Source organism: Haemaphysalis longicornis, unplaced genomic scaffold (genome assembly GCF_048455015.1).
Source record: "Haemaphysalis longicornis isolate Haplotype H1 unplaced genomic scaffold, Haemaphysalis longicornis Haplotype H1 scaffold_10, whole genome shotgun sequence".
NCBI classification, from domain to species: domain Eukaryota; kingdom Metazoa; phylum Arthropoda; class Arachnida; order Ixodida; family Ixodidae; genus Haemaphysalis; species Haemaphysalis longicornis.
Window position 1 is genome coordinate 130,604,397 of NW_027526204.1, and position 25,469 is coordinate 130,629,865.

Genomic DNA, 25,469 nt, shown 5'->3' on the forward strand with positions numbered 1-25,469 from the left:
CATGATTTGCGGGCCAGCGGCTGTCCTGTGGGTGTGCTTTGCAAACGACATCCTGCTGGTGAACCGCTTCGGCAAATGTGTACTGGCGTTATTTCCGTGACGGATATGACGCCAGTGAAATCTTGGTGTATCCCGGCACAAAACACTTTCGTGTTAAAATATAAAACCCGAAAACAAACAACCCTAAGTGTAACGTACTCTTTAGTGCTAAAGATTGCTTCCCCGCAAGAAGACCCTGTGTGCAGGGATGCACCCTTTACAGGCCGCTTGCTTCATTGTACTGGCGTCATTTCCGTGACGAATACGACGTGTGTGAAATCTTCGTGTATCCGGGAGTAAAACACTGTCGTGTTAAAAAGAATGACTCCAAATACCGGGAAGTTTCAAGATAAGTCTTACTTTCGGAGGAAGCAGTAACAACACAGAATGGGAAGAAAGATGGCCACAACCCACGCTAATGCATGTACTGATACTATGTATTGCAGTGAAGGAGACGAACACACGTAGCCGAACACTAACTGATAGTCACGTTGCAGTACTGGTCTGTAAGAACAAGAGCCGTCGCATATATGATTGCCCAGCGCACGGACCTACGTTCGTAGAGCTCACTCGGACGTCTGCCAAGCCAGACGACGTGACGACCCTGCCGATTGTACGGCCAATAAATGTGACAACTTCGTAGACACTCCGACTACCATAGCTCTCGCAGTATGCTCCCAATCTTTACCGTTACTATTACCCGTCCGTGCATGGTTACGACACACGGCTAACTTGCAACCCCAAGCTAACGGACAACACACCGAATGCAGAAGAGGCGCGCTTCGCACAGCGAGCACACCCTTTAGCACCTCTTGTGCAACTACTGCGCTCCCTGGAAGGGTTTTACCGCCGACGTCCTTCGCAGCCGAGGAGAGCCATCGACCTCCCTCTAAGGAACCTAACAGGGTCGCCGACTTCCGAGTAACATCATCCCCGCACCTCTAAACTCCCCGCCGGCGCTCGCAAGTGTCCATTCCGCTTTGTTGGCGAGAGAAGCGTCCGAGACCGCAGCCGAAGCGTTCCCTCCTAATGAGGGATCAACGCCCAACCCAGAAGCCGAAGATAGCCCAACCCTTCCGGTCCTTTTCTTGGGAGGACGCGCATCTTCCCCCTTTTTTTCCAAGAACGAGAGGTGCTCCCGCTATGAATGGGATCCCTGGGGAGGCTGCCGGGAAAGCGGAGTTGACAGGAGGAAGACGGAAGAACAGCTCCGCACACTTGCGTTCCGGCGAAGCAAGAGGGGTGCCCAGCGGGCGTGCTGTACGACCACGGCTATTTGCACTGTCGGGTGGGAAAGAGGGGTTCAGCGTGGCTGGATGCTGAGGAGGGCTGGGTAAGGCCATTTTCCGCGGAGAAGGAGACAGCGAGACGCGAAGGGCGGGGAAAACTTTACGGTGGGCTTTTCTGTGATATATCTTCTGCTCGAAGCCTTGACCGGCTGGATTGCTCCGGCTTCGCTTTCGGGAAGCCGCGCGTGTACTTTCGAGGCGCTTGGAGAGGTGCGAAGGATTTTGAACCCTTGTTTACACTTTCTCGACACCGCTGCTGCGTTTTGAACTTGCTGCCTTAGCCATTCATTTGTTTGTTCGATTGGTTTTTGCGAGCTCGTTTCGATGGTTCCGATAGGCCGGGGGTCAAGCAGGTGTGTGAGCCAACATTTATTTGCAAGCTTGTTGCCAACAGTTTTGCAACTCATTTCGTCCTATGCATTTACATCTGGAGAGGGTAATAGCGAATGGAGAATGGGGATTTCCCGACGCTGCGGGAGGGCCGGTAACAAGAAGAAGTTTTTGTTTGCCGCATCTGAAACATTTATCGAACTACTTGCCCTTTCAATTAGATTTTCCGCGTTGTGCTAGACGAGATGGGGTGGTCTTGCGGATGATGCCAAAAAAGTAGGTGCCGATATAGGTGGTTTTGCTCTACTTGGTAGTTCAACTGCGAAGTTGAATTGAAATCGAACCCTTTAACACGCAGGATTTTCCCCGCATCGAAGTGTTCTGCCGAAACAACTTGCGAAACCCATGCGTGCACACCACAACTTCGGAGCTCTGAGTTTAAAAAATAAATTTTACGTCCCAAGGTAAAGTTATGCGCTAAAAGCGCCTTTTAGGCTTTTTATGTCAACGTTCGTCGGGTTCAGCGCCCTCAGTTTCGCATGTACAGGTTGTACGTTGTACACCTCACTGTGGTAAGTCGAGTAGTCTTAAGAGAATTTATTAAAAACTAGTTACAGCTAGGACCCACTGTAGTTAGCTACTACACGGGTCGACAGGGCACAGGATATACGCAATGTGCCACAGAGGAAAGGAAGTGAACATCACACAAGTTCACAAAAAAAAAAAAAAAAAAAAAACTAGGTCCACCGCACCGAAGGTTCTTTACAATAATGTCCGTGGCACGAGGTTCAGACACCATAGTTCACGCGTCGGAGCCAACATAAAAACCGCAACAGTTCACACACATCTGTTCTACTCAGTACCCATGTCTACGTCCGTACAAAGAGGGGCTTTAGCTCAGCCAGGCTGCATAAACTGCGCCTTGGCCTGTAACATACAACTCCCTTCAGCACGCAAGTGCTACACAGTATTTTCTCGCCACCATAACGTTCGCGATGTGCTTTAATAACTCTACTGAGAACGACCACCATTTAGTTATTCCTTTCGTCCATCGTGACCAGTGGTCATCGTTTTCTAATACAGTTTCTCTCTCTCTCTCTCTCTCTCTCTCTCTCTCTCTCTCTCTCTCTCTCTCTCTCTCTCTCTCTCTCTCTCTCTCTCTCGCGCGCGCGCTCGCTCTCTAAGTGCCTATATTCAAGTCCTTTTCTTCCTGCAATTATTACTCATAACAGCAAGTATTCTATTTTAGTTTTGATTGATTGTAGGGTTTAACGCGCCGACGCAACGCAGGCGATGAGGCGCGCCGTAGTGGAGGGCTCCGGATTAATTTTGACCACCTGGGGATCTTTAACGTGCGCCGAAATCTCGCACACACGGGCGTTTTTGCTTTTTGCCTCCATCAAAAAAGTGGCCGCCGCGACCGGGAATCGAACCCGCGACCTCGTGCTCAGCAGCGCAACGCCTTAGCCACTGAGCCACCTCGGCGGGTCTAATTTAGTTTTCGTTTTTTTTTTTTTCAGGAAGAAAAAGAAAAGCAGTGGTATAAGAACCACAGGGCTTGCTTTGAATGCCCCACTACAGTTTATCACTTTTTTGTCTAAATTTACTGTCGCGTGAAGCTGAACCACGACAGCACGTTTTCTCTTTACTTCGACATATTTAACCCCACTGCAGCGCTTCGTTCTTCCTCTCAATTTTTTTTAATCGCGCGCGCGCGTGCGCGCGTGCGTGCGTGCGTGCGTGCGTGCGTGCGTGCGTGCGTGCGTGCGTGCGTGCGTGTGGAGGGTGGGGGGGTGGCTGGGGAAACGGCTGTTTTATTACGAATTATCCGCAGGCCAGCAAGATGCGTTCGGCCGCCGTGCTTAGCCAGTGCGTGCACTGGAAGGCCGCTAACATTTTATGTTGTTGTTGCCCGCGCAGCCGAGTAAACAATGCAATGACACGCATTTTCGTTGCTACTGTATTCGCATCTGCGGCGAATATGCATCTCTAGAAATGGCGGTCGTTATGTTTATAGTAGGTTCCCGCATGTTCCGAACTTTTTGCGGCAAGCGAATCCACCGACGACCCGAAACAATGTAGTACAGTTATAACAAATATACAAAAAAACGTGTTCGCGCTTTGTTATACGTTCGTGAGGAAGTAGGTCTTTCGGAATGGTACTTTCGGGATGACAGTTGTTTGTACACAATGGAGACATATATTTACACTGCTCCTAGATAAACGCAAACTGACAGCTTGCGAGTTTTGTACAACGAATACAAAGGAGTGATCACTCTAGCTTTATGTGTTTTGAGTTGCCCAATGCCTTCTCAAAAATGTAAAAGAAATAAGGTTGCGGAATGTAACCTAGACCACAAGAACTGCGTAGACAGCAGCAAAATACATTTACATAGCGGTTCCCCGTTTTTTACGGCCGTCGAAATGGAACGTAACCGAACACGCATTTTTAAAGACGATATTCTTTCTTGGGCTATACTCCATGTCTGTCTGTCTGTGACTCGATTCAGCCACCCGGCCAAAGTGAAACGGAAACTACGCAATAGTCTTATATACCCACAGCCAAATCTAAACGTCTATGTCCGGTGTTAATCTTTATACATGTCAACATTGTTGAACAAGAACAAGACATTACGCAAATGTGAGGCAGACCCGCCGCGGTGGCTCAATGGCTAAGGCGTTGCGCTGCTGAGCACGAGGTCGCGGGTTCGATTCCCGGCCGCGGCGGCCGCTCTTCTGATGGAGGCGAAAAGCAAAAACGCCCATGTGTACGAGATTTCGGCGCACGATAAAGATCCCCAGGTGGTCAAAATTAATCCGGAGCCCTCCACTACGGCGCGCCTCATCGCCTGCGTTGCGTCGGCGCGTTAAACCCTACAATCAATCAATCAATCAATCAAATGTGAGGCAGAAAATCAATATATAAGTGATATTTGCACTGTTTCTTTATTAATAAAATTATGGATGCTTGATTTTTGCGATAGCAAATGAAATAATACATTAACGGCAGAAAACCGTCGCCTGCTGTTGCCAGCGCTACCTCCTGGCGGAATTTAAGAAATGAAACGGCAACACCAAAGAAAGGTTCCACTAGGTGGGATACACGTTCCCCTTGGAACGCTCGTGCAGTAGAGCATCGTGGTTCTATAAGTTGTAGTAGGATGCGTCAATTCACGCTCGTCTCCGCCGTACGGCAGCGCTGGCATCGCGACACCCGACTTGGAGCAGTAGAGCGCGGTAAATTCAAATTGACTTGAGCGAACCTCTAGCGTGTTATCTTGGGGACGGAAACGGAAAAAATGGTCCCGGAAAAAATGGTCCCAGTGACCATCTAGGAAAAAATGGTCCGATGGCCCAGCCAACGTGTTTCCCTTCAAGCTAGTCCGATCTGAACCGATCTGATGTTGCGGTTTGATTTTGTCCCTTTGCGTTTTAGGTAAAGATTTGAGAAAGATCGAATGCTTTAATATTCCTATTAGGGGCCGAAATTAAAGCCTTTGGAGGCTAAAATCTAACAAAGAAAATTGGGTAGACCGACAGACGGACGGACGGACGCTTTGATGGATGGATGGATGGATGGATGGATGGATGGATGGATGGATGGATGGATGGATGGATGGATGGATGGATGGATGGATGGATGGATGGATGGATGGTAGGGCTGAGCATGGATTAAACATTTTAATGCACGTGATTGGATTAAAACCACACAAGCGACTCCGAGGCCTGGAACCGTCGGTTTAGTAGCTTAGTCGAACACAGCCATCTCAGTGTCTGGAAGGTCATAGAAGCTCTACGCTGTGAGGTTTCGTCAGTATCGGTGAAAATTGCGCAAGAAGCCGTGGGAGCTCCATCAAAGAAGCGCACAGCGTCGTCTCGGGTCTAGGACATTTCGGTGCAAGGAATATCGGTGTAGGAAGTTTCGGTGCAGACATTTCGGTGTGTACGGATATTTCGGTGTACGTACATATCGGTGTATGGATACCGTTTCGCTGCACGGACACCTCCGTGCGCAAACATTTCGGCGACAGAATTATCGTGTGCTTGCTTGTTTGAAACAGCCATTATATTTTTATTTTCGCTTAACATGGGTTATAGACAACAATCTAGCGCAGCGCTTGCATTTTTAGATTGGTGCCGTCTTCAATTTTGTCCGGGTATTTTTAGAAACTGAACATTTCTATATTTTTCTTTAATACCTCGTCCATTTTAGCAAGACAAACGTTCTTGGTTCGATTAACCGGCTTTACTCGAACAAGACTTTTTCGTGCATTGGCTTCGGGACCAATTTTTCCGGGACCATTTCTTCCGGGACCATTTTTTCAAGGACCATTTTTTCCGGGACCATTTTTTCCGGGACCATTTTTTCCTGCACCCCTTGGGGAGGACGTGACGGGAAAATAACGGCATGACAGGTGAGCGGGAAAGAGAAGGGAGGCCTTTACTTGGCAGGGGCGCCAGTTGACTATCGTCCTTCAGCAACATTTGCAACGAAAGGAGCAGATACGTGGTCCATTTACCGTACCTGAACCAGTTGCCCGAACAGTTATTATAGCGTAAGAAATAGAAATAGAAATAGAAATAGAAATAGAAATAGAAAATATGCGCCACCGATCCGTGGACGTGGAGAGAGTGCGCGTGCCCAAAGAGGTGACATCAAACCCAGCTGACGTCACGCCCAGCAGTTGACCTCGCTCAGAAAGCGGCGAAAAAGAAAATAGCGGCTAGCGATTCAAAACGAAACTGCTGTGCCGTGCACTGCTGACAGTGCGCGGTCCATGTCAGAGATTTTTTAAGTGCAGAGCACTTTAGGGGCTCACCTTGTCGTCGTAGCTCGCTGTAACGGTCGATGTCAAACGACTGCCGGAATCAGGCCTCGAGATAACGGACACAAGTAAAGCCCGCGGCGTTTCGTCGTAGGGCGTCCCGCACAGGCTTCGAAAACCAAGCGGTTTAAATAGTCAGAACCGCTCGAAACTCGTGAAACGTTGGCGCTTGTCATAAATCTCCCCGTTGTTTAGCGAAAAAAATGCTGCATGTACATTTGACGCAAAATATATGTAATTAACCGACAGCACCCGCGTTCATTTAGTTCGGAACGCTCGTTGGGTTGTTTTTCGCGATAGTAAGCGGAAAAAAGTGGCAGTGCAACGCCGGCAGGAGCGGGAGGGAAAGCAAGCACAAAAAGGGGGCGCGCGAGCACTGAGAAGGCGGGAAATTTGAATTGCCTTGGGTGGTAGCAGTGAGCGGATAACGGCGCCACGGCCCATTATGGCGAATCACCTTCTCTGCACTTCCGTCAGCTTTCACGTTGAGTGGAACGGCTTTAATTTTTATTCTTCCGATCAATAAGAAGAATATTCTCGGTCACAAAGTGTTGAGTGGGATGTCCCGCATACTGCAATCGCCTCTTGCCGTTTGTAGTTTGCTTAGAAAATTGCACGCCATGCAGCGTGCAGGTGATGTGAAACGTCACTTTCTCCTTTCCAAGCATCAGTATCGCTCCAACCAGTCGCAATAAGGCCACAAGCTCGGCGCACTTGTTGCATTTCAGAACTTGTTTAAAGGAGGTCACACATCTGAAAAAATGCAAATTCCCGAGATGTGGGCGTGAAGGAAAAAAGAAACAAAAAACCGGGCACGTGGTTTTAAAGTAATCCGCATCGAGATCGAAAAGAAACATTGCTCGGGACAAACAAAGTATTTCTGTTTGTGGAACTTTGTTCACTGTTCATTTACTTAAAATATGAAATCAACGTATTTATTTTCATACTCTCAAAACCAGTTGGTCAGTTGCAAAAAAAAGAAACTACGCAAGACAGCCTTAGTTAGGATATTTTGTGCGAGTGTGCACGTTTTTTCGATAGTTTTTTTACGAGTGTGCACATCTCAGTAATTATTTTTTTCTGTTAATACCTTTTAGTATTGTGTATAATAACTTTTTATTGGCATATGGAAGTTAATTTGGAATCAAATGAGCAAACGCAAAAAGGAGCAAAAAGCGCGCGGCGGAATAACATGCGCAGCCCCGTTGAAATTTGAAACTACGCACACAGCCAGCACATTAGAGTAAAAACTGGTGTCTCTTCTAATTTGATATCATTTTACTGCCTTAGATTGCTCCTAAGTTTGAATGTTGTATTATAGTACGAAAACGGAACGGGGCGACAACAGCGCCACTACAGCACGGCGAGCAATTGTGAAAGCTTCCAAATGCCATCGAAATTGTAGTGTAGCACGGCGGATTCCGAATGGCATCCGAAGCACCCCATTTGAGTCGAATGACACTTGGTTCAAATGACATTCGGACCCTAGTGTAGCCAGGGCATAAGAAACATTCTTCGTTAACTTGCTGGCGGTGTCAAAGTGCTTCTCGCGCAAGGCGATCGTATAGCCTCTCTTTTTCTTTGTTTTCTTTTTTTTTCGGCGTCACCAAACACAACGAACATTAATGCAAACACATTAGACAAAGGTTAATACAAACATTGCAAATTTTGCGGGATCAGCATGCGCAGCTTTCCCGCTCATGGCAGTCCTTTCAACAGTGATTACTCTGTAGTTCTTTAACGAAATGTAAAATATTTTCCCGCAGCTAATATTGGGAGTGAAAACTTGCTTTGTGCACAGTTTCAGCTCTAGCACTTCGCGGGACTAAGCTCCAGAGCTATGGAAACTATCCCATACAAATACATGGGGAGCAAGATCTGACAGCGGATTACACAAAAAGTGTTCAGAATCCTGGAAACTTATTTTGGAGAGTTCAATCTTTTCGCTGACTTCTTGGTTTGTGCCAAATATCACTTTCCTGAAGTGGTTTTGCTAGGTTCCTGAGAAGTCGGAATTTTGAGGATGAGTGTATACGGCATTTTCTTATTACTTCTTTTTTCAGTTGCCAGAAGCTTAAACATTTGTTGAAGATCCGAGTTTTTGGAGCGCATGCCAGCAGTCAGCTGGAAGTTATGAGCCCCTCTTCAGCAGATTAAGCTCATACCTCTGTATTACATTTTCCCTCAAACTGACAGCAGCGCGCGGACTATACAGCACCCATAAAATCCTTTCGCGGAATTTGATATACCCTTTAGGGCTTGATTGGCATCTGAAACGACCAGGAAACATTGTGTCACAATATGCCACTAAAAGTGACTGCACGCCGATCATTCCAGAAAGCACTATTCTTATCTTTGTTCACGTGCATGGCTGGTGAAAGTTTGCCGAAGAGTGACACAAGATTGACGGCTGACGACGAGCCCGTCTAGTTGGCTTGTCAGTCTTCTCCGAGGTACGTTACGCAAGAGAGTGATACCCGTACACGAAGCGTCGCAAGTTAACAGGGACAGATTTTACTGCGGGAGAGGAACACTGAGAAATGCTCTGTCGTTCCATGCATGTGCCCGTATGCGACGGCGGAAGGTCAGAATCACTGAACCGAAACCCGTTTACCTGCAATAATGTAGCGATTTGGGCGAGTTGGAGGGCTTTCATGATGGTCAGCGCAGACGAAAACAGGACACGAAGAGAAGGACGACACAAGCGCTGTCTAGGAACTGAACTTTTATTAGAAAAACGCGTGTGAGATAGAAAAGTGGGATTAAAAAAACACACGCAAAAAGCACGAACGGCTCAAACAAAACCTTCTCGCGCAACCACTTATGCACACAACTTGTCGAGGAAGACAGCCTCATCATCTGTTGGCGAAATTGACGGTTGGCTCACGCTCGTGTCTCCGCTTTTGACAATCTCATAAGATTCGGCAATTTCCCTTGTGCGCTGGCTCTTGTTTCGCATCATCCCGACTATTCATGAGTACCTTGTGCGGGACAGTTGATCGAGGACGTTAGTACGCATCGGCCGCAGAGCTGGGGGTCGGGGGGGGGGGGGGGGGGGGACCTGGCCGTCGCCACTAAATAGGGTACTTCCTGTCTCCGACAGTTGGGGCCCAGTTATCGGACCCTATGAGTGAGCGGTAACCCATGGCAGGGACCGCACATTTGGCAATTGGCACTGTCTGATGCCCTCGCTGAGCAATCAGTCTTGGAAGAGAGACAAAAGGATTGGAGCAAAATTGCTTCCCTCATTCCCACCCTTTTTCCCATAACCCATCCCGATGTCCAAGTTCCCGTTCCCAGCAACCCACCCTATCCGGCTTTTTCCTAGGGGGGACAGGAGGGGTCCTCCCGGGCTCGTCCCCCTGGCGGTGGGTCGCAAGAAAGTCTTTCCCGTTAATTTTAATTTCTCTCCACCTTCGTGTGGACAAAATTCTCTTTGCCGGTTGGCCCTATTTTTGTACTGTTGCAATTGGGTATAACCGGTTGTATTTCGTGTGGTACCGGGGAGCTATTGAAAGCTCCATTTACTCATGTCCATTGGCGGATCCAGAGGGGGGGTCCGGATGTACTGAACCCCACCCCCTCTTGAATTTTGTATTTATACACCAAGAAGATGACCCCCCTTAGGTCGTAGAAAAAGTCTAGTTGACAATTTTTTATATTTCTTGTATTTTTGGCTTTCCAAAATTTCGGTGAATAGAAAATCCTCCCCCTCCACCTCATCATCATCACCACAGTCATCCCCATCTCTGACAGAAGCTACCCCCCCCCCTCCCATACCTGGATCCGCCCCTGCGACTGTCGGATTGAACTGCGGAGTACAGCCGCATTCCTTGCAGTGCCGGGACAAGTGCGAGGATGGTACTCCCTTCGGAGACGCGTCATGTCCTCTTAAACGGACGCCTGGCATCGCCCCGTTTGTCCGATATACCTGCTACCGTAGGGACGCAGCGCAATGTTGTACACAGCTACCCAAATACATTTGGTGAAGCGTGTTTCATGCTTTATGGAACGCTTTTCACCACCACTCGCTGCTGCTCCTTCCTGGAACCTTCGGTCATAACGCTTCACCAACTGCGGTTGAGCAGTTGCGTTGATGTCACGTCGACGCACGTACGCCGTTGGGTGGTTTGTTGGACCAGGTCGGTGCGGCATCGCAAGCCAAATGTCTCCAGCTCACAACGCGGAAACCATTCCCTTTTCGTTCCCGACCTATCCGTGACTACGATCACAAGGTTAGCGTCCTGCTCGACACAGAACACGTGATAGGGCACCCGTGCGCCTTTCGCTCGTTCGTTCTGCTTCTTCCGCCTGCTTCTTCTTGACCGTTACACAAACGATGATGGAGCAAAGGTCGTTGCGGCAGAGAAAAAGAAGCAAATCGGCTGCAATCGTGGACTTAAACCGTAGTGATGGTCGTGAAGGTTGCGTACAGCTTGACTACCATCAAGGCTTGCGCGTTGTCTGTGGCATACGTTTGGAATCACAGGTTCTCGCCTGCAATATGTTTTCTCAATAACCAGGTGATGCGACCGCTAACTGAGGCAGCAATCGTGGAGTACTCCCGTGCCGGCCAGCGCTCACCGTAGAATATCAGCAGGGCCAGCAGCGAAATGTTAACGTAACACAAAACTAGGTGGCGCCTCCACTCGTCCAACCACCTATACTTGGCCACCCGCCTGTAATCGAAGCACTACAAGCGTAGCAGTTTAGGGGGCACGTAGTAGTGGTTGTAGTGTTTATCACACACAGAAAAGAAAGGTTGCATGACATATTTTACTTCACGCATAAGAGCACAGACGTGCGACGTCATGCACCTGGGGAAGTAACCGGCGAGGGAAATGAAAGGGAAATGCCGCAATGGTATGGAGAAAGAGAAAAAAAAAACTTAGAAGAGTAATTAAAAAATTGAGAAGTAAAGGTAAGGATAGAAACGAAAAATAAACAGAGGAACAAAATAAGCATTAGTGTCCCCATTTTTCAAAAGTCCTGTTCTTCGGATCTCAAAGCCGATTACGGAGGCCAAGGTCCTCTATATAGTGAAGAATTTTGTACCTCGAAATACTTAGCGAAGGCTTCAACACTAGAGCGGGGACGCTATCATCACTGTGCTGGGTATTTTGATTGCTCGTGCTTAAGCTTGAGTGACAGCTAGTTTTACTGACGGTTGCGATAAATTCAGTTAGCTTGTCAGGCAGACTTGCGGTAGGCTGCAAAGCATGGTGGCAGGTGAACACAAAGCGTTTCAGGTGGGATAAAAACTTTTTGTACCAAAAAGAAAGCGACAAAAAATAGTATGATATTGTACGTAGTTTTGCAGACATGCAGCGACGTAAAGCCTCAAACAATCTTCTTAAATTGGTCTACCGTGTTGGTCCCCACTGCGTACGGTTTTTCTCAGCCTGTGGGACCAGGAAATCTGCCTTGAACTATTCTGAACATATCGGCTGGGAGAGTAAGACATATATTGGGTAATGATGGGCGTGTCATGCGCTGCCTGCTGGCGCTATCAGAACTCCAAGTTTTCTGTAAGACAGAGTTACTTTGCAGGAACATATTGGAAGGTCAATTACGTAAACGGTCGCACAGCTGGCATTTCCACAGCTACTGGCGAGATGTGGCGCCCCGACGTCGGTCTAGGCGTTCCGCAAGGGAGCGTTCTCAGCCCTACCGTGTTTAATGTTGCTCTCCAGGGAGTGAAAAAAGTTCCAAAAATTGTCCGAGTCACTGCGTACTCCTCTTGTATATGCATCGGAGCTTCTCTTGCAATTCTATCACAAATTTGATGCAGGCGACAATGTACTGCAACAACAATTTGCTCTTACGCAACCAGGGCCTAAGTTCGACTCCTGCAAGTATCTCCGGCTGTGCCTCGGCGAGCTTCGCGGGCTACTAACAATGTACCATAAAAAGTGCGAGTGAACCAATACTCTACGTCTACACCACAGACGTGCTAGTGGCCCCGATTCTGAGCAACCGCGGATGTTTCACAGTGTGCTTTCTGCGCGAATGTGCGTTCTACGTGGCTTTATTAAAGAAGCGAACCTTTTCACTTAACCCCGCCAGACATTCTTCTTGACACGGGAAGGACTACTGGTTCCGTGGCCAATCATAGTCGAGCACAGGGGTCATTCAAGTCTCTGTTGGCGTTTTGTGGGGCAACAGCTTGACGACAAGGCCGTAGGTGCGTAGACTGATTCCATCATGGGTTCCTTCTCACGGAACCACCAGTGCATGTAACTTTATGTAGGAAACAAGGTGCTGCATGTGATCAAACCTTGTCACCCGCCAAGGTCACCTTCTATATGCGCTGTTTTCCCCCGTTGGTTGTTTCAATGGCTAAGTGCAGCTGGCCACAGTTCCCACCATCATTGCCTCATAAAGTTTATATTAATTAAAATTCTCTGTATTTGGGAGCTCAAATGGAGAATGAAATTACTCTTCCAGAAACAGCGCCCGCTTCACACACAAATAAAGGTATCAAATCCAAATCGTTTTCCGGGTGGAGACAGAGGGCTCTAAACCACATTCGGTGCTTTCCCAGTATATATTTTTTTGTTCTTTCTTCAGCTCTCTTAATTGGTTTTCATGGACTTATTGTCCTTCGTTTTCAATTCTTTCGCAGAGGGTGCACTTACACAAGTGGGTGTTATTTTTTTGTTCTGCCTTTTCGGTCTTAATTACGAAACGTCACTCAGGCACGTGGAGCGAATTATGGACAAAATTCCGCGCATCTGGCGCCAGCTGTCGTAGATCAAACGTTTTCACCCATTAGTGCATGCCGACCGGGCCTGCATGTCGACTGCAACCGTTGTCATTCACATTGGATGTTGGGACAAGATGAATCTTCGCCAGTTCTGAAGCAGACAATACTCGCTGACTCTTGAAATGAGCCGCCGTGTAGAGTCAAGGGCTCGATACCCTCTAAGACCGTCCTGTGGTTCGGCTTTCTCACGATGCACTCAAGCAACCAATTCATGCAGACAACATTAGGCGTACCCTGCAACACTGCTATAAACGCTTTCCCTCTTTTCTCCGCGTCTGGAAGCACTGCGAAAGCTATAGGTATCGCCAGCACGGAGCGGCACTGCATTATTAGCTCGTCGCAGCAGATACGCCTCGTTTCTGCTTTGCTTTTGTCACTTTCTTTTTAAAGTGGCCATCGAATGCGTTCATTGCTGGAAGTGAAGGAAAGCAGGCCAATAAGCGCTACACTGCTGTCATGATGTAATATAGCGGCCGAAGAACGACAGGACTGGGAAAGAGAGAAAAATCTTTTGAGCAAGTTTCTAAGTTGTCTGATGGGCATACAGAAGTGATTTTTGGCTGAGGTACTTCGCGACCCCCTGATCTAGGTACTGGATATGTTGGTTGACTACGTTTTGCAAGCAGTTAGGACTAAGAAGAAAGTTTAAAAAGTGTTGCAAGGTCCCTTGCAACACTTTTTGCAACACCTTGCAACACTTGCAAAGGTTTACTCCAGTCAAAATAACGGCGAATGACGATGTCGAGCCAATGATTTGACTCAAAGGTTCTGTCGCCGCGGTGGTATCTCGCAGTGGAAGCATGGCTTTCCGCGTCGCCAGGTTTCACAGCGCATATCACATTTTTGGGTCGAATGGTCCACCGGTTGTTGCTGTGCGCCTAATTTTCTCGGGTGGCGCCATCGATTTATCAGTCAAGTGCATTCCGGGGAAGCTGAATCACTGGACTTGTCTTAGAAGTTACGACATTCCCGCTTATAAAAAGGCTCATTGAACTATAATTGAACTAGGAGTTCATTCGTAATATCATTCAGCTGTGGTAGTACACAAATCTTTCATTAACCGGAGCGAATTCTTCATGTTAGAGTTCCTAAACTGAGGTATTGCTGCTTGCGGCTAAAACAGCGCCTATTTCGGTGGAGGTTCCGGCATGCATTCCCACTTTACACACAAGGCCATTGAACTGAAGTCGATTGGTTGATTGATTGAAGGTTTAACGCGTCGACGCAACGCAGGCGATGAGGTGCGCCGAATAATTTGACCACCTGGGGATCTTTAACGTGCGCCGAAATCTGCTACACACGAGCGTTTTTGCTTTTTGCTTCCATCAGAAAAGCGGCCGCCGTGGCAGGGAGTCGAACGCGCGACCTGGATTGAATTGAAGTTCATTGGTAATTGCATACAGTTGAAATTAGCCGTGGTCGTAGACAAGTCTTCGCGAACCGGAAGGATTCTTCTGGTTACTGTTCCTAAAACGAAGTTCTGCTGTACGCAGCTGGAACAGCGTCGGCGACAGTTCGCAACCGGAACACATCGTCCGTTGCGTCCTTTGTCTCCTCCTTTACGAGCGGCCCCCTTGGCAGGGCCTGCACAGTTGCGGCGAGGAAACGAAGCGACACATTGTTAACTCAACAATGCGGCGACGCTTTGGCGCCCGCGCTGCCGCGTCACTGTCACAGGGGGGCGGCCTTTTGTTCGCTTTCTTCTTCGCTGTGTTCGTGTCGCAAGGAAACCACCGGCCGGTCGGCACGCGCAAGCAAACAAACAAACAAACAGTAAACAAGAAACGGAGCAAGCCTGGACATACCGCGGATGTCACGTACGCACTCGGCGTCACCTGCCGCCTCCTGGCGGGCGGTCGTTGCGGTATTTAGCACGGCGAAGGCAGCTGCGAAGCCTTTGTTTCTACAGAGTAGCCTTTGGCGCCGACATCTTGATTCAACCTTGTACTTTGTAGCGAGGATGGTCGCCGGTGTAGATTTGGCATAGGTGAAGCGATCTTTAAGCGCGAAGCATTCCTCTATCGCTTCTCACACGTGCGACTTGGCCGTACACTCTAGAAATCGCCGCAGGTGGGCTTCACCCCAACGCAGACCAATCGGCGTAACGGAATGTGCTAATGCGATTAAAGTAAAAAAAAAAAATTGGCCGCGTATCTGCTCCTTTGGTTGCAAATGTCGATGAAAGACGATAGTCGACTAGCGTTCCTGCCATGTAAATGCCTCCCTTTGCTTTCCCGCTCACCTCTCATGCTGTTCCTCTTCCGTCGCGCTCCTCCCAAGGTAAACACGCTAAAGGTTTAATCCAGTCAATTTAAATTTACCGCGTACCACTGATCCAGGCCGGGTGCCTCGATGCCAGCGCTGCAGTACGGCGGAGACGGGCGTGACTCGAGGCGCCCTACATCAACGTTAATAGAACCACGTTGCCCTACTCCATGTGCGTTCCATGCAGAACGTGACTAACAATGAAATATTTAGGCAAAAAAGTGGCCACAGCACCTTCCCTACGTACTGTCGCAAAATAGTTTTATTGCACTTGAACGTTAATCTTTTGCTCTAAATTCCCCGTTAACCAGAAGATTTAAAGGAGCCATGAAGGCACAATACAAGGGTGGCTCGAACATTACAATGTCTGCTTTCTCCCGATAACGACGACATCAATTTTATCGCCAACTTCGAACAAATAACGGAGATATCAGGGAAAACATACTAACCAGTGGCGACTCCCCAGCCATTGTCCGGAAATATATCTATGACGTCACAGAATCTTGTTTGTGTGGGTGACGGCTGCCGACCCGAGCCACATGCAAGAAACACAACTGGACGATTGCTGTGGGGCCTCTAGTCCCGATTTGAGCTTATCACTTAAACGCTGCGCACTGTTAAGTGCGCGTTAGCATTTAAGTGATAGGCTCAAATCGGGACTAGATACTCCGCCCCAGCAGTGGTAACAAATGGTCCCGGAACAAATGGCCCCAGAACTGATGGTCCCGGAACAACTACTCCCGGAACAAATGGTCCGAACTTCAAAGTAGGAGCAAATGGTCCCAGAACTTATGGTTCCGGAAAATTTGGCCCCGGATCAAATGTTTCCGGAACAAATGGTCCCGGGTACCTCTTCGGGCAAAATGATCCCACAAAACCACACGTTGGCTCTCTATTTGAATTTGTTGCATCTTGCTGGAGTGTTACATCGCCTTCTCTCCCAAAAAGAGTCAGTAAACAATCGGTTCATTTTAGTCACCTTATTACGCGTACTTTTAAGAGGCTACAAATTATTCATTGAGCAAATAAATAAAGATAAAAAATCTGTTTAACAAGGACATAGCCAGGGACGAGGAGAGGGAGGGGATTCAACCCTCCCTCCACCATTTTTTCCAGGCAGCCTGTATGATGCGGGTGCTCGCGTTCCTTTTGACAAAACTTTTCCTTCCCATAACCAACGATATTACTCCTATCCCGCGAGAAGACATCACGCCATACGTCCCCGTGCAGCGCGAAATTTAAAAGTTTTTCAGTGCTTCGTTTTCTTGTTTTCTTTTTTTTTTTTTTTTCGATTACAAAAAAAAAAATCAGGGAAGCTTGCCCCCACGCGCAGTACTTGAATAGCGAAGCTGTCGTAGGAGAGCATTGCCGGACACATGTGAAGTTTCGGTATCATTGTTTATTTGCATAGTTGCGGGGCTAGCAATCGTAGTCATGTGCGTCGATGGGGTCGTCGTCTTCTTCGCGCCGAGTGGTGGATGCAAAGTCATCCTCAGAATTGTAGATTTACACCAGCTCTTCGTCACCGACTAGAGACATCGGTGGCGGGATCTGCCAGTCACCTAGGGAAGGATTGGCACATGATCCGGACATTCCGGTGCAGGACGTTTTGGTGCGGATATATCGGCGCACGCACATTTCCGCGCACTCTTCGGTGCACGGACATTTGAGTGCACGGGATATCCCAGGCATTCTATTAGCGTTGTAGCTGTAATATTTTAATTTCGTCAGACGATATAATTTTAACGTTTGAGAGTTGTGTTTGGGCCGCGCTGCGCGGAAACATACAGTAAAGCGAGGCGGAACATCAGTGTGTAAAACCCCATTTTGATAGCAGATGTTAAAAATTTACGTAATTTACTTCTATTCGTCATTTTTTTTATTTCAGACTTCATGTGAACAGCCATAATCATTTAATCTTTCAAGAAAACTACCGCAAAAAAAAGAAAAAAGAAAGGAAACGAGCTAGCTTAAGCGCGTGTGCATTTCCTTTTCATTATTCTCTATATCAACCTCGTCTCCGCTGCATTCGGTGTCGGTCCACTTAAAAACTAATCATCGCAGCTGCTGGGGCTGCTGGGACAGTAAATTGAAATAATTAAAATGAGAAGAAAGTAAGCTCGTAAATATAAAACAAAGGTTGGCTTGCGCGAAAACGGGGATGAGTGATATTTGTACGCACCAACCGTACGCGCTTTATCAGCGTTGATAAGATACAGAAGCGGCAACTGTTTTCCAAAAGGCCTGTTCTTCCTCCACGGCAATATCCCAGACTTGTATGTACAAAAGCCAGCGACAACAGTGTTCACAAATTCCTTTTATGGTGACAGCGCAGCCTACATAAAACTTTATTATAAGGTTTTCTGCATTTTGGGGGGAACCGAAAGTTTGTAAAGCTGCTTTCTTTGTATTCTGAGAGTGTGCCTTTTATTAGGAGCAAACTGCTTAAAGAGTGCATTACACCATAGTAATATTTACGCCATAGTAATTACACCATAAAAAAGAGTGAATATAAATCACTGTTTTCTCACACATTAAAAAACACATGTGAAAAATAATTCAATCAGTTGGCTGCATAACAGGTGTTCCCTGAACGAGGTATTAAACAATAATATACAAATGCTGAATTTCTACAAATAACCGCAAAAATCAAACACGGCATCAACCTAATACGCAATCACCTCGCTAGATTGTTGTCCATAACTAACGTTACGCGGAAATAAAAATATAACGGCTGTTTCAAACAAGCACCCTATAAGTCTGTCGTTAAATATTTGCGCACCGAAATGTCTGTGCACCGAAACTTCCTGCACCGAAATGTTCTAGATTCGATTGGCACACTCGTAGCCACGTCTCCAATTATTCATCGTGGATTTCAGAGAATGCGGCGGCCGCGGTGACCTCTTCCAAGAAGGGTGTCCTTTCGTGTTTGGTATTATTGCCCTGAATTTATGAAGGACGAACGAACGACGGGTGTACGCAATGACGTGTCTTTTCTAACGTTCAACTTAAGCGCACAAAATCACACGGACACAGAAGACAAGGACACGCGCTTAAGATGAACGTTATGGAATACCAACTAGCCCGGACGAAAGCCCTTCTTGAAGTGTCTTTCTCGTTTCTAGAAAGTGTTGTCACCATTATGGCGAACGCTGGAGCTCTTTTTGTTTTGCTAAAGCCACTGCGCGTGCCGGGGACGCTCGGCGGTCGCCGCGAAGCACGCGCTCACGTGCGCTCGGCATTTTCGTTGCATTTTTTTCCTGAACCAGCGAACTTGGAGCTTGTACAACAACCCTGCTATTAAAGAATGTTTTTGGTGGCCCGAAAAAGAGCTGAATAAGAACTACCAAGGGGTAGTTCGTCCACGCTGAAAAAAGTTGCATTCTGTCTTCATGGCCCCTTTAAAAGCGTGGCCTAGAAAAGTGACACCGAGGCTGCACGTCCTATACAACAAGATCGCCCTTCTGCAGCCGCGCATCAGCTGTGCACTGCATGCAGGCCGCAGTCACGCGAATCCCTTGCAATGTGGGCCGCCACATGTCGGCCGGAAGCCGCTCCGATTATCCGCACCGCAGAGGCGCGGCGGCTGCAAACACGCAGCGAGCAGCGCTTGTTGATACAAGTGTGGAGCCGCGATTTCAGCGCGACGGGCCCATCCATTCACTGCGGCTGGCGTGCGGCGCACTTCGCTTACCCCTGCTGGAATGCGCTCTCTGTTTTTCGCCACTTCCTGCAAGAAGCCGCGTGGCGGCTGAAATCCGCAATCAGCGGCAAATGGGGGTCGAGCAGGTGAATCAGAGTCGGAGCATGGCTTTGTAAAGTTGTTTGCGTGCGCCTTCCACCACCTGATAGGTGTGTATATCAGCTCGAAGTGGTCACGGGTGTTGGCCGCGTGGTCTGCAATGCTCCATTTCCAGCTGTGCGCATGACGATGGAATGCAAGTTTTGGCGGGCATGGAAACTGCACTGCGGCGCGCCGCGATGGCTTTCCTGATGGAGGCGAAAAGCAAAAACGTCCGTAAGTTCGAGATGTCGGCGCACGTTAAAGATCCCCAGGTGGTCAAAATGAATCCGGAACCCTCCACTACGGCGCGGCCTCATCGCCTGTGTAGCGTCAGCGCGTTAAACCAAATAAATAAATAAATAAATAAATAAATAAATAAATAAATAAATAAATAAATAAATAAATAAATAAATAAATAAATAAATAAATAAATAAATAAATAAATAAATAAATAAATAAATAAATAAATAAATAAATAAATAAATAAATAAATAAATAAATAAATAAATAAATAAATAAATAAATAAATAAATAAATAAATAAATAAATAAATAAATAAATAAATAAATAAATAAATAAATAAATAAATAAATAAATAAATAAATAAAAAAATAAAAAAATAAATAACTAAATAAATAAATAAATAAATAAATAAACTAATAAAAACTGCATTGTGGTACAAACCAATGTACTTTTCCAACGCTCATAAGCAGAGCTCAGCCGCATCTTTTCTGGACTGCTACCAGCATGAGCAGACGATTCCTGCCGTGCATTTCTTCTTGCTTGCTTTTTTTTTTTTTGCGGGCACGCATCAAATAGTGCAAGTGATTCTCATTGAGAATGTGCATGTACACTAAAACTAATAACAAAACGATTCAGTAAAAGATAAATAAACCCTGTTCTTCTTTTTTTGTGAGTGTGTTTCGAACAGAAGGACATCATTGCTGGTGGCACCTCTGATTGCACGCAATACTCGGTTTTACCACTACAACTAATAAAACAAAGTGCTCTGGTTTTTCGGTGTTGTAAGCGAATGGGAAGGTAAAGTGTAACATTGGAGCTTTCCAAACTAAGCGCGTTTCAAGCCCAAAACTAAAATATTAGATTCAGCAGCAACAACAACAACAACTACTACAACAATAACGTCGTCCCAAGAAGGGCGCCCGAAAACATTTGTATGAATTTAGATCCTATTATAATTAAATGTGAATTATTTTTAGTGTTTGGCCCGTTTATTCTAGTCCGGCCGCTTTTCCCCGCTTGCTGCTAGGGATCGGTAAAGGACAATAGGATATCGTTACCATGTTTACGTTACCGTTTACCGTGTTTGCGGGAGTAGACTGCGCAGCGCCAGAGTTACCGCGAACGGTAACTTGCCGGCACAGGCTTCACCGACGCCAGCGCTTCCGGTAACACGGTAAACGGTAACGCAAACACGGTAACGATATGCTAAAACTGCCTAATGTTGAGGAAAAAGTAGACGCTGAAATGTGCGCCTTGGTCCGTCGTAATGGAGAACAAGTGCTACAAATTTACGCGAAATTGGAACACGGCGGCTACATATCACGATTCTTACGTGTATTGCTATTCCTTACGCGTGTACCAATTCGTTGTTTTGAAACAACATATTTGTGTGCTTTCTTCAAAATGTTTTGTCATTTCTTGCGAACATTCACGCTTCAACTAATTTGGAAGCCCTGTCACTAGAGCTCAAGCTTTCCGCTTTCTTCTGCCATTTTTAAATGCGTGAAGAATTAATAAGATGCTTTGTATTCTTCCGCGTGATACAGGCGCCTTTTTCTCCCAGTTACAGCGCCGACCGGAAGATGGCGCCACCACTCCAGTGACGCCCACTGCACCTTCGCGCTTGCCCGCCTGGCTACTTGATTTGACGGGTTCCCGCCTAGAAAGCACCTGTGGAAGCGCAAGAGCTCAGCTGCGCGAAGGAATGCGGCACTCCAAACAGAGCGTGCGGAAGCAGACGGAACTGCTATTGTCCCTAGAAAGATTATTCGGTCCCTAAGGTATTCCCTAGAGAAGTCCTTGTAGGGGCCATAGCACCGCCGCGGCGCGTCGGTTCATTTCAGAGCCCTGTCGCGTAGTGTTTTTGAGCGAATCTAGCAGCGTTTTGCGTTGGTCGGTCGGTCTGGTGGGCTGCAAGCGAATAAACGGTGTTGTCACTTGCGCAAATGAGGGATTGAAATAAAGGTCTCGGAGGCGTACACTCCAGTCAATCTTGAGGTTTCGCTTCACCGCAATACACACTCGCGATCAATCCATGCGCAAACAAGGCTATTCTGCGAATATTCGCATGCGGTGCGTTCACAAAAGTGCGTTCACACTTGATCACAAAAATGTGATCTACACTGTGGCCCTGCGCTATGCAGGGCGTCATGTCTCCACTGCGTCATGCCACGGTGCAGACTGAACTTTTTAACAGCAGAGCTGTTTAAGCTTGAGCTTGGTCCGGTGGCGTTCACAAAAAAACAAACAAAAAAAAACAACAACGAAACAGTACTGATCGCACGTGTGCGTTCGCCTTGTGAGGAGCGCCTGCGTCGTTCAGACTTGCGCGTGGACTTGCGCCCCGTGAGGAGCTCACAAAAAATACCAAGAAAAATACCGAGCACACATGAGCGTGCGCCTTGTGAGGAGCACCCGGCGTCGCCCAGCTCGATCGTCGAGAACACTCTGCCCTGAGTTCATGGCGTGGTCTCTCGCGTGCTGTTCTCCTCACCAGTTCGCCTGCGTTCGCGCTTGAAGTGGGAAGCACAGACGCCAAGTTCGCGCTGCAGGCGCCGAGTTTGCGAAGCCGGTTGGTGCAGGTCCTAGCGCGTGCTAACACGGTTCACTTTGGAGAGATGTGAAAGGCTGCGGAGAAAACGATTCAGGCCTGCCAATCATGGAGAACTTTCAGCGGCAAGTTCGTAAATCCATGGGAGGTGCAACATCCGGGTCTCCGATGAAGGAAGAGGGGCCGCCAGCTCTGCTGTTTCTCCAGCCTTGCACCACTGGTGCAAGCTGCGCAAATTCTTTTTAGGTGCAGCGCACTTTATGGGCTCGCCTTGTCGCCGTAGCTCGTTAACGGTCGATGTCAAGCGACTGCCGATATCACGCGGCGCAGCGAGATAACGGCCTCAAGCAGAGCCTGGTATGCCGTCTTCAGGTGGTCATGCAGAGGCTTCGAAAACCACGCGGTTTAAATGGTCATAACCGTTCGAACCTCGTGAACCGCTGGCGCTTGTCATACGTCTCCCCGTTGTTTAGCGCAAAGAAAACTGCAGGTACATTTCAGGCAAAATCTGTGTACATAACCGGCAGCCCCCGCGTTCATTTACTTAGGAACGCTCGTCGGGTTGGTTTTTATGATAGTAAGCGAAAAAAGCGGCCGCGAAAGAAAAAAAAAAGGGGGGCGTTCGAAATGACACAGCAAGGCTCCAGCCGCGCAAGAAAAAAAATTACGCGTTCGAAACGACGCAAAACGGTTCCAGCATACAAAATCAAAGCAAGCGCAATAAGAACAGAACTCCCGCTGGCGCAGTTTCAGGCAGGGGGCACGCGAGCAGTGCGAAGGCGGGAAATTTGAAATGAATTGGGTGGCAGCAGTGAGCGGATAACGGTGTCATTTGATAGTTATAACCGGAGTCAGTAAATAAAGCTTACGCTTAACAAACATCTTTACTGACGCTAATCGTGACTGCCGCGGTGCTAGTTACTCTTCAGAATGATGTGGCATATACGAATGGGCGTCGGTGACAGCGGTTAGGAGCAGCTAGTAGAAACTAATAATACTGGTTAATATTAGCTGGGGATATTTGAGCCTTAAAATATTTTAAAAGATACAAATTAGGTGTGATGTTATCATGCTAAAACACATTTTAAAAGGTACCCCCAAGCTGAAAATGAGGTCGTGATAGTAATGGCTGCTTTAGTACTCATTATAAATTTAACGAAGATGTTCCGTGTCATATGGGCGAATGCAGAATTAAACGGAAGGTATCCGTGATAATAAAAACACAGAATACCGGTTTTTACTAGATGAGAGTATTTAAGAAGGCATAGTCGTAAAACAAGGGATCAGGACATTTCGGTGCACGGACATTTTGGTGCACGGTAATTTCGGTGCACGGACATTTCGGTGCGGACTTTTCGGTGCAAGGACATCTCTGTGCAAGGACTTTTTGGTGCATGGACATTTCGGTGCGGACCATTCGGTGCACGGAGCGTCCAATGAATTATTTTATCATTTTAGCTTTAACATTTTAATTTCATGAAACGATATGACTTCAATGTTCGAGATTTGTGTGTATTTCAAATTTTATTTTCGGTCAACATTCAAAAAATTTTATTGTAGAAATGAACAGCCCCAATCCTTGATTCTGTGTCGCTGAAGTGCTTTGATTTCAATTGATGCGTTTGCTTATAGCCCATTTTTCCTCCCCCGACCCCTGAACCCTTACGAAAAAATGAAAAGGAAAGAAACCAAGCTAGCTTTTAATAAAAGGACGGGTGCATTAGCCTTTCGCAATTTTCATTAAGACCCCCATAGTCGTTGCACTGGGCGTAGGTTCTACTCAAAAATAATCAGCGATCCCACTTACAGTGGCATTGCTAAGTGGCTTGGACGGGGAGGTGGGGGGCGGGGGTTGTTCTGGGGAACCCATCCTCAAGGCCTGGGGGTGCCATTTGTGATTTTCCAAAGTGGGCGCCGGAAGCTGACAGACGACTGTTGCCGCCCTCGCCACACCAGCCAATTCAAATTTTCTTCCTATTATAATGGAAGAAGTCGAGGAGACGTCCGCATCCAACAATGCCCGCAGTGTTAATATACCGGGCTTGAAGAGTTAATTTCCGAAGGGGCAACCGGGGCGAAGAAGGAGCGATTCCTGGAGAGGGGCGCGGTCGGTATGACAGCGACGCGCGTAAGGGTGCATCGAGCAAGCTTGTTCCTGACCATAAGCGTTCCTCGAGGTAGGCGACACTGCGGCCAACGAGACCGGTCATTGTGTCCTCGGGGGCTTCTTCCGTGGCTTTTTGTTGCGCACAAAAGAGATTGTGTCAGCTCATGGCGCATGTATAGCACTGCCAGGCATCCGGCCACAGAATCGACTTTGTCGGGACGGCCACTGTCGAGAACGAAACAAAACTGGAGGAAGAGGCTTCTGCTTGAGTGGTGACACATTCAGCGAACGTCACAACACCTTAATCGCTACTTTCGAACTCTCACCTTTGTGTACGCGCACGGGCTGCGCTCCGAAGAAAGGGACTATGTGATATACCTAACGTGTTGAAAGGCTATCAGACGCCGCAGCAGCCTGACCCCATGTCACCCCTGAGAAAGAAAGCCGGTTGTGAAACGCCGGGTTCGCCGTTTATTGTACCCTTGTTCGCAGTGTAATTATTGCTTTTCATTCGTAACCTCCCAACCAGACAGATCCAAGCCAAATGTTCACCTTCATTGTAGGTTGTGTGGGTCCTACGTAGAATAAATTTGGCCAATCCAGTTACCCCTTGGTTCCGCTGAATGACGATCATACTAATTTGCGACACCACAAGCACGTGTGCATACGCCCTTTTACAAGGCCTCTCATCCCGCGGGGCATAAAAAAGCAAAAAAAAAAAAAAACTGACATAGCTTGGAAAACTGCGGACCCTTTCTTTCGCGTTTTCTGTGCTTGAAGTTAAAGGCAAGTGACATCGCGCTTTTGCCCGAACACGGGAGTGACTGGTAATTTTACGCAGTATCCATACACGGTTTAACAGAATTTAAGAGCGATAGAAGCTGGAGATGTCTTCAAAAAGGCCCATTCCTCCACGACGATATTCCAGACTTCTCCGTAAGAAACAGCTGCCGACAGTATTTTGCAAGTTTGTTCTAGCGACACAGCGCTGCCCACATGAAACATTTTCTGCATTTTTGGAGCAACAGAATGTTTGTAAAACTGCTTTCTTGCGATAGAGGGAGAGTGACTTTTGTTTAGAGAAAATTACTTGCAAAATGCATCGTAAAGGTCGGCTGGTTTCCTTAGCTAGTTGGCCGCGTAATAGATGTTTCCTGAACGAGGTATTAAACAGCAACATAGAAATACTCAATTTATACAAATAACCGTCAAAAATCAAACATGACATCAATGTAAATGTGCAACCACCGCAGTTGATTGTTGTGCTCC

At 47.3% G+C, this 25,469-nt stretch overlaps 1 long non-coding RNA gene across 1 annotated transcript in view; it reads left to right on the forward strand.

The window, feature by feature from the left end:
* The first annotated feature begins 14,947 nt into the window (after positions 1–14,947).
* Positions 14,948–25,469, forward strand: part of LOC144157962 (uncharacterized) — a 124,944-nt gene continuing 114,422 nt past the window's right edge. Inside the window, exon 1 of the long non-coding RNA XR_013319917.1 lies at positions 14,948–15,067. This is a non-coding gene — a long non-coding RNA (uncharacterized LOC144157962). The remainder of the gene's footprint in view (positions 15,068–25,469) is intronic.